The sequence below is a fragment of the Phascolarctos cinereus genome, unplaced genomic scaffold, assembly GCF_003287225.1.
Source record: "Phascolarctos cinereus isolate Bilbo 61053 unplaced genomic scaffold, phaCin_HiC Scaffold_9;HRSCAF=440, whole genome shotgun sequence".
NCBI lineage: Eukaryota > Metazoa > Chordata > Mammalia > Diprotodontia > Phascolarctidae > Phascolarctos > Phascolarctos cinereus.
The window spans coordinates 132,231,131-132,248,602 of record NW_027556402.1 but is presented as its reverse complement, the minus strand read 5'-3'; the positions used below and the strand labels follow the sequence as shown (position 1 = coordinate 132,248,602).

The 17,472-nt window shown below is 38.5% G+C and overlaps 1 long non-coding RNA gene across 1 annotated transcript; it reads right to left on the bottom strand.

The window, feature by feature from the left end:
- Positions 1–354: 354 nt before the first annotated feature.
- LOC144455277 (uncharacterized) lies at positions 355–12,641 on the bottom strand. Its single transcript, XR_013484000.1, has 2 exons — positions 10,581–12,641; positions 355–659 (listed from the first exon to the last, which is right to left on the bottom strand). It is a non-coding gene; the product is annotated as an uncharacterized LOC144455277 (long non-coding RNA).
- Between the last annotated feature and the right edge of the window lie 4,831 nt (positions 12,642–17,472).

Below are 17,472 nucleotides of genomic sequence, written 5' to 3'. Positions count from 1 at the left end.
AATAGAAAACCACAAATCAGGGCCAGCTAGGTGGCGTAGTTGATAGAACACCAGCTCTGGAATCAGGAGGACCTGAGATCAAATCTGGCCTGAGACACATAACATTTACTAGCTGTGTGACCCTGGTCAAGTCACTCAACCTCATTGCCTAGCGAAAGAAAGAAAGAAAGAAAGAAAGAAAGAAAGAGAGAAAGAGAGAAAGAGAGAAAGAGAGAAAGAGAAAAGAAAGAAGAAAGAAAGAAAGAAAGAAAGAAAGAAAGAAAGAAAGAAAGAAAGAAAGAAAGAAAGAAAGAAAGAAAGAAAGAAAGAAAGAAAGAAGAAAGAAAGAAGAAAGAAAGAAAACCACAAATCAACTTTATCTATGTTGGATTTTATTTTTGTTAAACATTTTCCAATTATATTTTAATCTAGATCCTCTTTTGGCCAGAATTTGACAGTTCTGCTTTAGGACATCACAGGAACAGCTAAAAGGTTTTTCTTCTCTCTGGTTATAAGTGACATTCAAAGTTAACAAGCCCAAAGGGCTCCTCAAATGGCAGAAGATTCTGCTTTCTTCACTCATATTCCACCTGGCTTCAGGCAGCTCTCTCAATTGCTCAGTCTTTCTCTGGCCAATCAGCTGTTAGCAAAGCAATGCCTCTTCCAATCAACATGATTCCCTAGAAAACAAACGCAGAGACTTCTTGTCAGCTCAGTACCTCTCAACTTCACCTCTGTAACCTTCTGTCTTCTGTCCCTGACTCTTCTTTTGTTCTACTTTCTTCCCTGCTTCTATCTTTCATCTGTCTCTTCCTCTGCTGGTTTCTATTGTCTCAGATCAATGCCTCCTCGTAGAGATCCATCTATAACTTATGACATTCAACTCAATAAGTCCAGATATTATCTTTATATATATACTATATATGTGTGAATACACCTTATATAACAGTTCCACACTTTCGAGCAATTATTTGATTTATTGTTTGTCTGCTAAATCCTTTAAAACTCTAAAAACAATCACATGGATGTAAACTGGTAGACCACAACATACAACAATCATTTTTACCTCAGATAGTGCTCTGCCTTCAAACACGATACATCTGTTGGGGGGGGGGAGCAATTTATTCTCAGGTCCCCAGAAGAGTCTATTTATCTCCTAAAGCCTTTTTTATCTGAGGTACTGTGTTTCTTCTCAAGCTGATCTTGTCACTGTTCCTTACACAATTGTTATTTAATGTCCCTTTCGGCAACCAAATTGTCCATATAACAAAAAGACAGTACCTCACATACTCATTGAAGTATACAGGACATATATACAAGTGATAAATTTTACTAAACTATTTCAGTGGCGGGGAGGGGTCACTACCATCAAAGGGATTAGGAAAGGCTTCAGGTAGACAATGGCAACTTAAATTAGCTTTGAAGGAATCTAAGGATTCTAAGAAGCACAAGTGAGGAAGAAATATATTCCAGGCATAGGGAATGGCTTATACAAAGGTACAGAGACAGGAGATGGAATATTTTATGTGTGGAACAGCATGAAAATGAATTTGTGGAAATCACAGAGTGTGTGAATTAAAGTAATATATAATAAGACTAGAAAAGTGGGTTGGCAGCAACTTGTGATTGGCTTTAAATACCAATCAAAATGAGTTTGCCTTTGATCTGAGAGGTAACAGAGGTAACACTGGAATTTATTGAGCAAGGGAGTGACATAGTCTGGTTTGTACTTCAGGAACATCACTTTGGCAACTGTGTGGAGGATGGGTTTGAGAAGGAAGAGACTAGAGGCTATGTTTTAGTACTTTAGGAGAAATAGACCAATCACATAACATTTATTAACTGTGTAAAATGTTCTAGGTGTTCAGGATCAAAAAGAAAAAAAAAATGAAACAATTCCTGCTCTCAAGGAACTTACATTCTATCAAGAGAAATAGCATATACATATATAGGCATATATAGAATATATTTTTGTTGTTGTTTGTCCTTCTCAAAGAGGACCAATGACATCAGAAGGGTGATGTCTTGACTTGCACATGAATTGTATTTAAGTGAGGCAGGGCTGTGCAAAGTCATCAGTCTCACTCTCTTCTCCAGGGTCATCTTGGTCCAGTGGCAAGATACAGATCAGGATAACTAGAGATGGCCCTAGATGCAGCGGGAGACCTTGGCCTTTTTAAGGTAAGGTCTTTCCCAGGTTTCAATTTGTCTGAGGCAACACCCATTCAGTGATTTAAGGGTAGGCAAGAAATGAGGCAAAAGATGACCTAGTTTGCCTACTCAAAAAAAAAAAAATCAAATGGGAGGGGTAGACCCTCAGGTTTTCTATAGAGAGAATAAATACAAAGAAGTTCAAGGTAGTTTAGGAGGAAGGACATTTGCAGTTGGAAGGATAAGGAAAGGATCCTGTCGAAGGTGGTACTTAAGCTGAAACTTGAAGAGAAGTCCTGAGGTAGAAGTGAGGAGGGAGTACATTCCAGCTGTATAAGAGGTATTAGACTTGGGTCCATAGGGCAGTCTAGGAGAAATGGTTGATATAAGGAAATGCTTCCTACTTAAAGTAGAACTGTCCAAAAGGAAACTGACCACACATTGATATAAATGGTTTCCCTTTATTGGAAATCTTCATAACAAAAGCTGGATAACCATTGGTCAGATGAGGTATTTGAAAGGATTCTTACTCAAGTGCATATTGGGCTAGATGATCTCTGAGTTCTCTTCCAACTCCAGGATCTGTGATTCTGTAATTCTATAATTGGTTTTTGCTCATTTTCTTTGTCTTTGGTTGTTTTTAGTCTTGTCTAACTCTTCATGACCCCATTCAAGATTTCTTTGGCAGAAATACTGGAGTGTTTTGCCATTTCCTTCTCCAGCTCATTTTACAGATGAGGAAACTAAGGCAAACAGGGTTAAGTGATTTGCCCAGGGTCACACAACTGGGAAGTATCTAAGGCCAGATTTGAACTAAGGAAGATAAGTCTTCCTGACTGCAGGCCAGCACTCTATCCACTGCACCACCTAACTGCTCTGAATTTTTTTTTTTACCAGCTCAAAGGAAGAGTTCTCAGATGTGTGATTTTTCCACATGCTAGCACTTCTGGAAATTGTCTTCATAAAATGATGCTTCTCTTCAAATTCATTAAGATCATATATTTAAAACTGGAAAGTACCTTAGAAGCCATAAAATCTAACCCCTTCATTTTAAAGATGAGGAAACTCAGGCAAAGAGAGGTTGAGTGACTTTTCCAGGATCACACAGCTACTAAGTGTCAGAGACAGGACTTGAACTCAGGCCTTCCCTATTCCCAGGCCAGCTCTCTATCCCCTACATCACTTCCTCAAATATCGGATGTCTCCATCTTAATGAAATTTAAGTAAAAAGAAAATCATGTTTCAATAAACACAGACATATGTTCTTTCCTTCAACCTTATAAGAAGATATTTCTCTCTCTCACTCTTATCCCTAATGTCTTTCAGTAGTTAGTAGGCACAACTCAGTAGTCAGTTTGAATTCAATGATGTGACAACACAAACAGCTGTTATACATGCAAGGTTTGGATTAGTTCTACAACTTACCCAATATTTCACAGTTAATCAATGCTTCAAGGATCCATGGTTTTATAGGTGAGGGTACTTCTCCAGAGATACAGATTTCACTCCCTCCAGGCCTCAACAGATGACCTTCATGGGTTGCTGTGATTGAAAAAATTCCTCCCATAGAATCCAACCATTGGGTAATGAAACTTTCCGAATTTTTCTAGGCTTGTCTTGGACAACAGACACGAATTCTAACCATGAGCCCAAACTTAATTCCTTTCCAGCTTAGTAAGACTCATCTGCGCTTATGCATTGGCCCAATAGCCTTTGAGAACTCAGGATCCCTGGTCTTGGAATCAGGAGGACCTGAGTTCCCACAACACTTACTAGCTGTGTAATCCTGGGCAAGTCACTTAACCCCAATTGCCTCCCCCCCCCAAAAAAAAGAACTCAGGATCCCCTCCCACAATATCATAGCACACCCCCGTAAGACTTAGACAAACACTTAAGCATTATAAATGATAAACTAATACAGTTCTCATCCTTTGGTTTTTGATATAACTTAAAATAAGTTGTTCAGATTTTTCAAACCCATTTGATGACATTTCACCTTTTTTCTGCCATTAGAATGCTGATGGCAACATGGAACATGGTACATGGTACACGGTACATGAAGAGAACATTGGCTCTAGAGGCAGAGGACTTGGCTGAAAATCACACTTGACATTTGCTATCTCTATGACTTTGGGCAAATCACAGCTTCTCTGGGCTTAAGTTCCCTCATCTGTAAAATCAAGGAGCTGGACTAGATGGCTTCTGATGTCTCTCAGATCCTATGATCTGAATAAGAATTGGTGGTAACATGATTCAGAGAAAGATTGTGACTAAGCCCAGATCTACCTCATCACCTCAAACAACAGGAAATAAGCAGAGAAAGAGGGAGGGAGGGAGGGAGAGAAACAGGGAAGAAAAGTAAGAAGGAGGGGAAACAGAGGAAGGAAGGGAGGGAGAGAGGGAAGAAGTAAGTTTCAAAGTTGTTTTTAGAATATTGTTATTATGTAAGTTGTTCTGGTTCTGCTCATTTCCTTCTTCATCAGGTTATTGAAGTCCTCAAAATTGTTCATTTGTATAATATTGATATTATGGATCTCCATAGATGAGTAGCCACTGAATATGCTAATATTTATGATTTGCTACTTGTTTCTGTGATTGTCCTCCTCCCTCTTGCTCATTAATCAAAATCCATCAGCTTATTATCATCATAGAATCATGGATTTATTACTGAAAGGGACCTTAGAGGTCATCTAATCAAACACCTTAATTTGCAAATGAAGAAAATGAGATCCAGAGAAATGAAATGACTTGCCCAAAGTCACAGAGGGGGTAGAATGCAACAGAGGTGAGATTTAAGCCCATGTCTGACTCCAGACCTCATCAAAGCCAACTTAGAACTCTGCTCCAAAAGTATAAAATAGTTTGAACTTGCTGATATGTGGCATTCTGGTCTCAAGCCATATCCTATGTATCCTATGTTCTGTTTCTTTTATACCTCCTTCCACCCCCACATCCACAAAAGGCTTTGAACACAGTTGGCCCTTTATAAAGGTTGAATTGACTAATAGTTCACTTTCAGTGACTTCCCCACATCTTCAGATGAGGCTTGTTTCCAAGAGGCTTGTTTCCAAGAAACACAATCTTCACTGATCTGCCTCATAATTCCAATGTGCTACCGTGGGAATTATAATCAGCAAACAGGGAGAAAAGGTAGGAGAAAACAGGGTATGACGGCCAGCCTTACTTCCTCCTCCACACTCAGAGCTCCAAGTTCTATATCTCCCAGATTTCACTCAGTCTCAGGGGAAGTAACATGTCCTTTTTCTGAGGGTTTCTCTTTTATGCAGAAAACATAAGGACCTCAAAAGGACCTTCATCTCTTACATTATCTCTTGCTCTTCCTCCTCCTGATGCTGCTGCTTAGACTCTGTTGTTAATTCTTGTTATGTCCTACAACAGAGCAGGATTGTTAAAATATCCTTGTAACTCCTCAACCTATCTTCAGTCTGTTGTCTTCTGCCCCTCTGAATATGATGCAGGGCTAGACTCTCTGTACTGCTGATCACTGGTTAATTTCCTTTTCATCAGGAAGAAAGAAATCCTTAATTGCCTCCTGCGATACAACTGGCATAATCCTGACACTATCCCATCACAATGAACAGGAGGCCCATTAATAAACATGTAGTGCTGTGAGAAATTTCACTGATCCCTCTCCAGGTCATTAAATCTATACATGTTTGATGGACAATAAAAGGGAAATGTGTAATGATAATGGCAGCTGGAGGAGGCTGCTGCTCTGTGGGTCTGGTTTAGCCAGAAGAAAAGAGAAAAGAAGATTCATTTTTTAAAAAATTATACTATTAATTAATAATAATGAGTAAGTATATTTCTGTATTTATTATTACTGATTCCCAATGTTGATGCATATTTCACAGGCAACTGCTTCATAAATAAAATGAGGGTTGAGATTTCAACATAAAATCTTGTCTGCTGTAAGGAGATGTTATATCATTTTTGATTAAATGTGGACTAATTCTATCTTCTAACTCAAAGGGTTTCTGGGGATGGGTGACAGAGAGGGCAGGTGCTAATCAAAACACATTTCCATTTTGTCATCTTTTATGATAAATAGAAGGACTACTAACATATGCTGATAGAATTAAATACATGTATGTTAGACAAAGTAAAATTATTTTGTAGGAGCAAATTTTCAAGCCTATGAAGCCTAATTTACCATTATTTATAACTATGGATTGCAAAGCATTCTTATAATACAACTATCTTTTGACACCTTAAGATGTCCAGATCACAAATTTTAAAAAATATTGAATAGCACACGGTCAAGAACAGATAAGAGGACTGGCTTTGATGCCTTTGAACAAAAGACTTGTGTTCAAATTTTACCTTTCCTATTTATTGCCTGTGTGACATCTTCAGTTGTCACTTCCCCCTCTTTAGTTTTCTCATCTACAAAATGAAGGATTTGAACTAAATAACCTCTAACGTGCTTTCCAACTCTAAATCTATTATACTATGAATATGATGTCTTCATACTAGAGATCAGATCAAAATCACTTTTTAGACTTTTTATTCCCATTCACTTTCCCACCATAAGTTCACATCATACATACTCATATACCCATGAGTCTTTGGTCCCCAAAAAATTAATCTTTGAAAAATGATTTTTTTTATTTTACTTGAATACATATTTAAGAAAACATTATTTTGCTCTGTCAACATCTGTACTCTCAAAAGAACCAGGTCTATACCCAGTAGCAGTTACAATACCTTTCATTAAGAAAAAGGGAAAAAAAAGTTACTGTTACTGAGACTTTTGTCATTGTTGTTGTTTGTCCTTCATTTTCAAAAAGGATCAATGACATCATAGTACAGCATATAAGAAAGAATGCCAGACTTGTCATTAGGAGTACTTGAGTTTGCATCCAGCCTTTGATACCTACTAGCTTTGTGAGCAAGTCAATTAACCTCCTCAGGTCTCTCTTTCCTCACCTGGAAAACAGAGATAATGATACCTGGTGTATCTATTTCACAAAGTTGTTTTGAGTCTCAGAAGAAATAATGTATATAAAGTGATTTGTAAACCTTAAAGCCCAAATGTTGGCTTTTATTTGTTTATTGTTAATATTGTTAATAGTGCTTACTAACCACAAAAGCCATGGATTGTTTCACAAGTAGCAAGCTACAATTAGAATACTCTACTATGATGGAATCCTAATTAGAGAAACCAAAACATCCTAGGAATTGTCTAACCACAAAGACACTGACACATTTTACTATATTCCAATGGCTCATTGGCCTTACTATAAAATTATCAATGTGAATTTTCACAGCAGTTATCTTTCCAAAGGAGCTCTGAATACTTTTCAGTCTTTTCAAAAAATCATTACTAGAAGTAAGGATGAGTAGCAAAGTGACACCTCAGTTCTCTCATGGTTTTAATGCAACTTCTCCCCTTCTAAGTTGTGAATACCTGATTCATAGTTCACCCCTTACCTTCTACCTTCTTTGCTACACACACACTATGACTAAGAGTAGAACTTTCACAGGTCTTCAAGCTATAGCACCTAATCTAACTCTCTTATTTTACAGATGAGGAAAATAAGGTCTGGGGCTGGGAACAACTTGCTAAGCTCACACATGTACTAAGACTCATCAGACCAATACTTGATTTGTCTCTCCATAATAGTTGAGGTAGATGAGGGAGGAATACAAATTTTTCTCAAGGGTTACAATATTCATAATCCAAATGGAGCTCAAGAATCAAATCACTCTCTGATCTCTCACTGATTTGGGAGTGCCCACCAACAATGCAGTTTACAACCCATCCATACCTGCCCAAATCTTGTCCATGTCTTCCCATAAGTCTGTCACATGGGGTCCATTTAACTTGCTAGAGGCCTTCTTCACTTCTAACATTGCAAGGTTACCAGTGGAGTATTCTGGCAGTCCAGCAATCATCCCTAGCCCTTGCCTCATCACTACCCCATCTTCTCTAGCATACATTTTCTTGATAACACCTTTTATTTTTGTTCTTTTTCAAGGTTTTTCATTAGTCATATGTATTAGCCTATTTGTGCTCTCTATATGACTTTCTATCACCCTCTAGGTGATGTTCTTTTTTTTTTTAATTCTTTAGAGATGGTTATAATCATGTCTTGCTGCCATACAACAATGAATACCAATAGAATGTTGGCATTAAAAAGATGAACCTTTGTTTTTATATGAAGCTTGGAGTACTGAAGAGCTAACAACATCTACATATAAAGGCTATTATAGTTATCAGGTTAATCAGTCAGAAAGGAGCTTCTTATCCTGAGGTCTGTAAATATGGTTTTAAAATATATTTTGATAACTATCGCAATACAGTTGGTTTCCTCTGTAAAATTATATATTTTATTCTTTTGAAAACATTGTTCAGAGAAAGGGTCCATATGTTTCATCAGGGTGTTAAAGGGGCCCATGCTTCGTGCACACACACACAAGTTAAGAGCCCCTAATTTAAATAAGAATATAAAGGAATTTGGAGAAAAGAAAAGAGAGCAAAAGGATATTTCTATTACTACCAGGGTATTGCCTCTCTAAGAAAACCAGAAAAGCTGTACTTTAAGAAAAAGGTTAAGATTCTTAAAGATAATGTTTTAAGGGACATTTAAGGATTAGTCCAGTTGGAAAAAAAAAATTATATACTAATTAAAACAATCCTTTATTGGTCAACCAGTTAGCAAAAGTCCCAGGTTAGAAACATCCTCCACAGATGTTGCTCAGCAACTCATCTGTGCCTTTGCTAGGGCTTAGCACAGAAAGGAATATCAGAGGCTATTGATCCCAGACTCCTCATGTTACAAGTGAGAAAAACTATGGCCAAAGAGTTTAAGTGATTTGCCCAAGATCATGAACAGTAAGTAGCAAGCCAGATTCAAATCCTAGGCCTCTGATTCCAAATCTAGATCTAGTTCTACAGTGTCAGACTTAAAGATTTGGCTGTGTCATTGAATGATTGAGTAACATTTCCCATAGTCATCCAGTTAGTATGTATCAGAGGCAGAACTTGAACTCAGGGGTGGGGAGGTGGGGGAAGGGGGCGTGGTACTTCATGATCTTCAAGGCCCATTCTTGATGCACTGTACCATGCTGCCACTCAAATCTTTAAAGGGGGTATAGACTTGGTATCATTTTTTTGGTTATGTATCCAAGGGCATCTTGAGATTTAAAGCTATAAGCCTTTAGAGACGTAGTCCAAAACCCTCCCTCTGCTAATGAAAAAGCCAATGTCCAAAGAATTTAAGTCCCTTGCCCAAGGTCACAGAGATAGTGAGAGCAGAGCCAGGATCCCAAATCAGCTCTTCTGACTCCAAACATAAGACCCTTTCCATTTTTCCTCACTGGTAAGCAAGGAGTAAGCTCATCTTAGAATGACAGAAGTCCCTGAAATTTTAAGTGCAGACGGAACTTTTACAAGCAGCAGTAAAAAATTCTGAGCATCTAAGCATGCTGCTAAGGAATTAAAAATAAATCTCTGCAGATTTATATCCCCCAGGGATAAAAGAAAAAGAAAATATTAAAAAACCAATGCTTCTGGCAATGAAAAACTAATGGAGCATATTTTTCTCAGGGGAGGGGAGGACTCAACACTGATTTTTCTGTTTGATCATTAGGATTTGCCAAGCTTGGTGATGTGGAGAAGTGCTTGTCTCTAGTCATGTCATACTATAAAACCAACAACACAGAAACATACTTGGTATCATCTGACATATTTTTAGAATTACTTCAAAGTGCCTCTCAAATAGCCAATCTCTTGACATATATCCTCCTGTCCACTCTATATACATCTTCTCTCTTTTGGAGCACAACTTGAGGACTATCTTTCTCAGAATGCTTTCTCTGTGTTAATGAAATTTTAAAATAAACAAGCAATATGCATAAAGACAGTCGACTCATTGACTTATTTCCACCCTTCCTGCCACATGCCATCAGGTTTTTCCAGGATCTCAGTGATTTTTACACAAGCTCTTGGCTCTATAGATGGAGGGATGCAAACAGAATGAGGAGGTGGCTTGCCAAAAAGCCCTAGCTGTATGTCACACAGATAATCAAACCTGTCATCCTTGCTCCCAACAAGGCTGAAGCTGGTGGATATCTTCCAGAGTTCTCAGCTGCAGTAGGCTGAGCCAATCGAGTGTCTGCACTAAGCCCAATACTAAAACAGTAAGCCCCTGGGAGTCAAATCACCAGGTTACCTAAGAAGAAATAAACCAGCCCAGATCAGAAATGAAGCAGATCAAAACTCCCATGCAGATCAGTAATGGTATCAGGCCTGTGAGAGGCCCTGCACTTCCAGCCTGGGAGAAATAGAAAGAGTCAGTTTTAAAAAATAAAAGAACCACTGAGTCTCAGAACTAGACCTGAGAGCCAGGGTCCTAGATGTATGACCTTACGCTAACCACTCTTCAGTCATGTGGGCATCCTTACTCCATGCACTACTAACCTACCTGTGTAAAGACACCATGGAATTGTCCTTTACAGGCCATTGGCAGGACTAGTCCTCTCATCTTCCTTTCAGGTTTCTCCTTCCTTCAGCATTTTTCCTCCTGCCAGGCATTGTAATTAATCCTTCTTCATGAGCTTAATTGTAAATTTGTTTTGATTAATTAGCCTCAGAGCTGACTTGGCAGTTATTGAGACATTGGAAAGGATTCTGGGTTGATTCAGAATACTGGCTTTTATATCCTGTGGGAGTCTTCTCCCTGTCAGCAGGAAAAATTCAAGTGCAAAATCGTTTATGTTTGAAAATGCCTTTGACATAATTAACTGACAGGTCTAGATAAGTAGGAATGAGCAGACCATTCTCTCACCGGTGGCAGGTAGCACGGACACATTACATTGTTATGGACTAGAGAACTCAAGCAATTCCAGGGCCCAAAACCATAACAAGTATTAGCCTTAGAAACAATTTTAATAAAACACAAAACATATCAAATGTTTCCCTACTCTTATCCCACAACCACTGAAGTGTAACCGAATCCTTCTGACTCAGGTAACATTTAGTTCAGAACTATACACATAAAAGGACACAGAAAAGTCATAAGTTGGTGAAAATAGCACTGTACTTGCCAACAGGAGATCCAGGTTCTAGGCCAATCCTTATCATTAACTAGCAGCTATATGACTTTGGATGAATCTCAGCCTCCTCGGACTTGTTTTCTATCTATAATAAGATCGTAATAATATTCCATCTACAGGAGCGTGACATCATCAGTGTGGATATGCCTTCTGCTGTTAGAGTTTACAACCTTTCCATGTGTTCTATTATAATGTGCTTCTTATCCATATAGTTCCATAAATACTCCCTAAAGGGTCCATTTAACAGATTGAAGTCTATATTCTAATTCTTGATCTTGGAGGTCCCAGTAAAGGCATTGGGATAACCAGCTACTGTCTTTCATCCTCATAAGAGGGTATCACTCACTTTTCTAGTCATTTGTGTGCTTGATAAATGTTTATTAGGCCATATATGTACATGTCATCCCGGGTAATTCACTGACATCTACTTATACATTAGACATCTTTCTATGATTCACGGTGATACAGCATCATCAGATGAATACCAGTGTCACAAAAGATGGGCTTTTACAGCACTGAGCAAGTTAATATCACTAAAAATGATGTACATTTTTTCCAAATAAAATACAGGATGACTTTGTTCTCCTAAGTAATTCTAGGCCCCATTAGTTCATTGGCTATCAGCAACTTCTTTCTAAAATCCATGTATTGATGAACTAGATGAGTTTCCTGTTGAGCTGCATATCATATTCACTATCTTTGCTTTTCTAATATGAAGGGTTAGTTCAATATCATTCACATTGCTATGAATTTCATTGAGGAGGCTTTGTAGTACTCTGGGATTTGGTGCCATTCATGGAGTGCCATCTGTAAATAGATGCATTTCAGAGAATTTCATCATTGATCAAGAATGCTTCTTTTATCTGACCTTGCCTAGGATAACTTCCATAAATTCATAATCACTTTAAGTGAGCATATGTCTTTCTGTTTAACAGTTCATTCAATGTTACTACTCCATTCTGCAGGCATGTATTGTGAGAGCTAAGGGTTTAAATTTTCCGGAAAGTAGGAAAAATAACCCTGTTAGCTTCTGCTCCATCTTTAGGAAGGCAGAGCCTCATAATTCTTTTTTTTTTTTGGAGGGGGTGCAATGGGGTGAAGTGACTTGCCCAGGATCACACCGCTAGTAAGTGTTATGTGTCTGAGGCCGGATTTGAACTCAGGTTCTCCTGACTCCAGGGCTGGTGCTCTATCCGCCTAGCTGCCCCAAGAGCCTCATTATTCTTCACAATCATTTTTATCTCAATGAAGATAGAGGGACACAGCATAGAACTTTAAGGAGATGGGAAGATTCTACCAGACACCAAGAGGAAAGAGATAATCCATAAGAAAAGCTATGGGAATTCCAAAAGAGAGACTAGGTTAGGGGTACATAACCTTTTTTGAGTCATGGATTCCCTTTGGCAGTCTGATAAAGCCTCTGGACTCCTAAAAATGATGTTTTAAATGCCTAAAATAAATGCATAGTATTCCAAAGGAAACCAATTACATCAAAATATAGTTATTAAATAAAAATTTTAACAACTTCCTGAAATCCAGATTAAAAACCCCTGAACTAGGTCACAGTAACTTCAGGATAAATTGAATCACCAAAAAGCAAAGGCAATAGAACCATTAACAGTTCATATAAGTAGCCTCCAACCTTCTGGAGCTTGGGCAAGGGATATACAGGACTATGTCAATATATGCCAATGGCTTTATAATAAGGATAAACAGTAAAGGGACTTAGCACAGCTGTAATGGTTATTGATTGATGTTTTGAGTAGGATGAGAGAAGAGCAACATTTACAAGTATCATGCAGCAGAGAGGAAAGAGGTATGTGTCTTACTGCACATGAAGTCCTATATTCCTAGGGCAAATTGGAATTCAAGCTATGTTCACACAGAACATTTATTCCATATAACCACTATCTGGAGCTATGTGGATTCAGTATTATTAACCAAGGCTACAATGGAGGGAGAGAGTCGGAAAGCAATAGCATCTATCATAGGGGTTGATACTTAGTTATACACATAGGAGACCTGTTGGCTGAAGAGCCTTCAAGGCTGCATTTTGTTCAACTGAATCAGTTTGTTTGTTTGTTTGTTTTTAAATAAACACAGATCTTATAGTTTCTACCCATCTGTCAGCTGTGTGATTGGGAAGAAGTGGTCTGCTGCAGAAAATCATCTGCAAAAGCCTGTTAGTTCCTTCTTCATGTTTTCATGGAGGATTAAAAGGGAGAAAATACATAGATAATCCCCTTAAAAACTAGTTTAAAAATTGTTAGGAGGTCTCCTCAGTTCCATCTATACTTAGTCATGTTGTGGGTGGCAGCTGACACCTGGAGGCTACTCAAATGGGGGTGGAAGTATGGAAGAGTCTTCCCATATGCTGCTACTGAACCAGGTAACAGGATTAAGGGTGTGGTTTTCTCTCATGGATGTAAGGCAGGAATTCCTTGGCACAGGGATATGATGTCCCAGATGCCACATAGAACGAATTGAGGAAGACTGCTTTCTGTTCCAGTAAAGGACTCATATTCTCTTTGTTACAAACCAATTCTGACTCCCAGAGCTTGAAATGTAAAGTATTACCTCATCTTCTGAGATGGAGCCTTGTATCTGTGACTAGAAGGGTGTGACTGTATCTGACTGAAAGTTGTAGGCACAGTTTCACCCAGGGCTTCTGAGGTATTTGTCCTTAAGTTTTTCTTGTTCTCTTCCATTCAAATATCTAACCACTCCTTTTTAGTCTCTTTTACTGGTTTCTTATTCCAAGTCAAATTCCCTTAACTATGGGTATTCTCTGGGCTCTGTATTATGCCCCTTACTCGTATCTCTCTATACTCTCTTGGTGGCCTCATCAACTTCCTTGGGTTTGATTCTCATCTCTATACTAATAACTCCAAGATTTGTGTGTGTGTATACACACACACATATATTCAACCCCAGAGCCTCTCAATCCAGAGTTTCAATTTTGCATCACCGATTACCTTTTATATATGTCAAACTAGGTATCCCAGAAACATCTTAACCTTAACATGTCCAAAACAGAACTCATTATCTTTGTCTCTAAATACATCCCTCTTCCACACTTGTATTTTTCTGTCAAAGGTACCACCAGACTTCTAGTAATCCAGGTTCATAATCTAAATTTTATCCTTCACTCTCCACTTTCCCTTATGACATATATCCCATTTGTTGTCAAATCTTGTCATATCTATCTTCACACCTCTTGTTTGCAACCCCATTTTTCAACTTATAGAGCTACCACTTTAATTCAGACTCTTACCACCTTTCAGCTAGGTTATTCTGACACCTTCAGGTTGGTCTCCCCAACTTAAACCTTCCCCACTTCAATCTTCTATACTGCTGCCAAAGAGATGTTCTTCAAGAGAAGATCTGACCATATCATTCCCCTACTCAATAAACTCAAGTGGCTCCCCACATTGCCTCTAGGATCAATTATAAACTCCTTTGTTTAGCTTTTAAAGTTTTTCGCAACCTTGGCAACCTATCTTTATAGCTGCATTAAAACTGCACTAAATTTTTGGGGATACCCTGTATCTTGCTCCCCTTCCTGCATTCTGTGGTCTAGTCAAACTAACCCTCTCTCTGTTCTTCATACACAATGCATCTTATCACTTCTCTGTGCCTTCCCACAGATTATCTTCCACTAAGGTTATTTCCAATTATAAATGTCCATGAGTCTAAGTTTTAATAGATCATTAAGACCTTACACTAAAGGAATACCACTTTAATTCTTAAATTTTAGGCATCATCCAGCCAGTAGAAAAGGCACTGTGCTTTTCTTTTTGAGGAAGAGGCAACAGAACCTTCTCAGAGCCACTGAAATATCATAGGTAGTCATGCAAGTCGTACGTAGTAGATTTACAGTTTCATATGCAATCATCTTTTTAGTGTACTATGTTATAGAAATGCTTGTTTTATCACATACTTCTCCTTGTGGAGCTTCCTGCTTTCCTCCCACTAATGCTAATATTGGATGTTCTTGTTCCTTACTGAGGTCCAGTCCACAGCTGACACAGATCACAGCTCAGATCTCCATCCACAGTCTCTTTCCCAGAAGCATGCTGACTTCAGTAGATTGTCTAGCTATCATTTGTGCAAACTAAATGGGATTGGATGATATCTTTCCCCAAGTTCCAATACTCAGGCCCCAAATCTAAAGAAAGGCCCCTAAGACATGGGACCAAAGTGAAGGCCTACTAGAGCTTCCAGGAGAAATAAGTGCCTTGCCCCAGTCCTTAAAAAGTGGACTCAGGCCACACAGAGAGATGATACATCCCCCTGACTACTAGAGAAAAGGTCAATGCCCACCTATAGTTGTATTCCTCACAGTCTTCCTACTAACTTCCAGTTTGATTAAGGTTTCATATTCTTTTCTACATCAATAGTCATAGTCCCCATTACAGACATATGCAAACCAATGGGGTACCAAACTCCCTATAGTGTAAGGAGGACACAGAATTTCTGCCACCAAATTTCATCAGCTGGTCCAGCTGCCAGAGGGCAGATCACATAGAATTCAAAACATTGAGACTGAGGAATCAAACGAAGAGCTTCCATGTAGGGAGGCTTCCCTGGGGACATGAATCCCTCAACAATCTATTCTGACTTAATATACCTGCAGCTACAAACTCTAAGGTAATTGTTGGCATGCTCAGCAGGGCTAATGTAGATTACCAGTCCTAAATGGGGTTCCTGACAGTTCATTTCCCTAAGAATCACAATACTATCTTCAGCACTGAGGGAATTGTCCTTGTCAGCACCATGGCCAGTAGTATGTTCCAAAGCTTAACTGCCCATACATAGTTAGAAGTGGAAAAATCTTCATGTATAACGAATATAAAATAAGCCATAGTATATCTTCAGCTCTGGAGTCCTACATTAGTTAGACATTTTAGAAGGAAAAGAAAATGCATTGTCCCTCAATAGGAATATTATCAACATAAGAAAAAACAAGTTTTCCTCCACAGTCTTAGGCATAGAGACTTCCTTAATAGTTGCTGCATTGCAGTGAGCCCTTTCTGAAATGTTTGCTTAGAAGCCCAGAATTTAAACTTCAGTCACTGACAGCAACCTCATTTGTAGTCTCCATAAAGACTAGGAAGGTTTTTGTGGGGGGTTTTTTGTCTTGCATTCCTGCAAACACTGTTTCAACCAAAAAGAAAAATGGACCCAACCATAAACCAGCACATGTATAAATACACATCAATATCTATATACCTTCTATGCATTTCTTTTAAGTTCACTTAAATAAGATACAGAGCTGGCATCCTCTCCTTCTAAAACCTGATCAAATTGACCTCTAATTTATTCAAAGGGCTCCAGGAAATTAGACTGAATAAAAAATAAAACACTAAAGCAGGGGGAAATACACTCAGGAACCAAAGCTATATGCACAAGTGTAATATTACTTCAGGACATATGTTTTCCATATACTGTTTGTACTTATTAGGGTTGCATTATTTTGGTGGTGCTAGTAGTTTTTTCCTCCCCAGAGGCAACAAGAGTTCAGATCAGCAGAACACTAATCTTCTATTATAGAAGGCCCTTCTGTTATGGTGTCATTATCTGTAGGGGACTCAGTAAGAGAAACTGTGTCTTCTTTCTTGTATTAAAGTGCTTGCTCCTTGACTCAGTTATTAAAATGAGGGAGCAAATAGCTCCTTGTTCTAATTTCCCTTATCAGCCTCCACCGGGCCCATTTCAGGCTGCTGGTGGAGTGTTAGAATGCAATTGTATGCTTGAATAAAAAGGAGAAACTGAATTAGAGCCTCTTAAACCCATTATATTGTCCTCTTTAGTGACACCACTTGCCTCACTATTGCTGAGCACTGAGCTAAGTGTCCTTCCTGCACAAAGTGGAGCATTGAGACTCTTCCACTTCTGAAAAGGCACAAAGCTTCTCTCTAAGACCCTTTTTTGTGTTGAACGTCTTTGTGAAGGTCAGAATAGGAAGGCTTTCAATTTGCAACGGTTTTAGGAGGATAATACTAGCACTTATCAAACTGAAGTGTTGATAGAGTAGAGTTTTTAAGAGGCTTCCCCCCCAAAAAAAAATGGAACTTCTGTTTTGTACACATTTGCCTGTGTGATTTGAGTTTATCTTTTTAGTTAGGTTTACTTATAGAGAACTATCAGTATGACCTTTGCACACAAAGGTCTATGCCCTGGATGAGTCCGGGTATGTTTTCCTAAGAAATAATTTTTATTTTGCTTGGTCCCAGAGGGCAGAGCTAGAGATAATTGGTA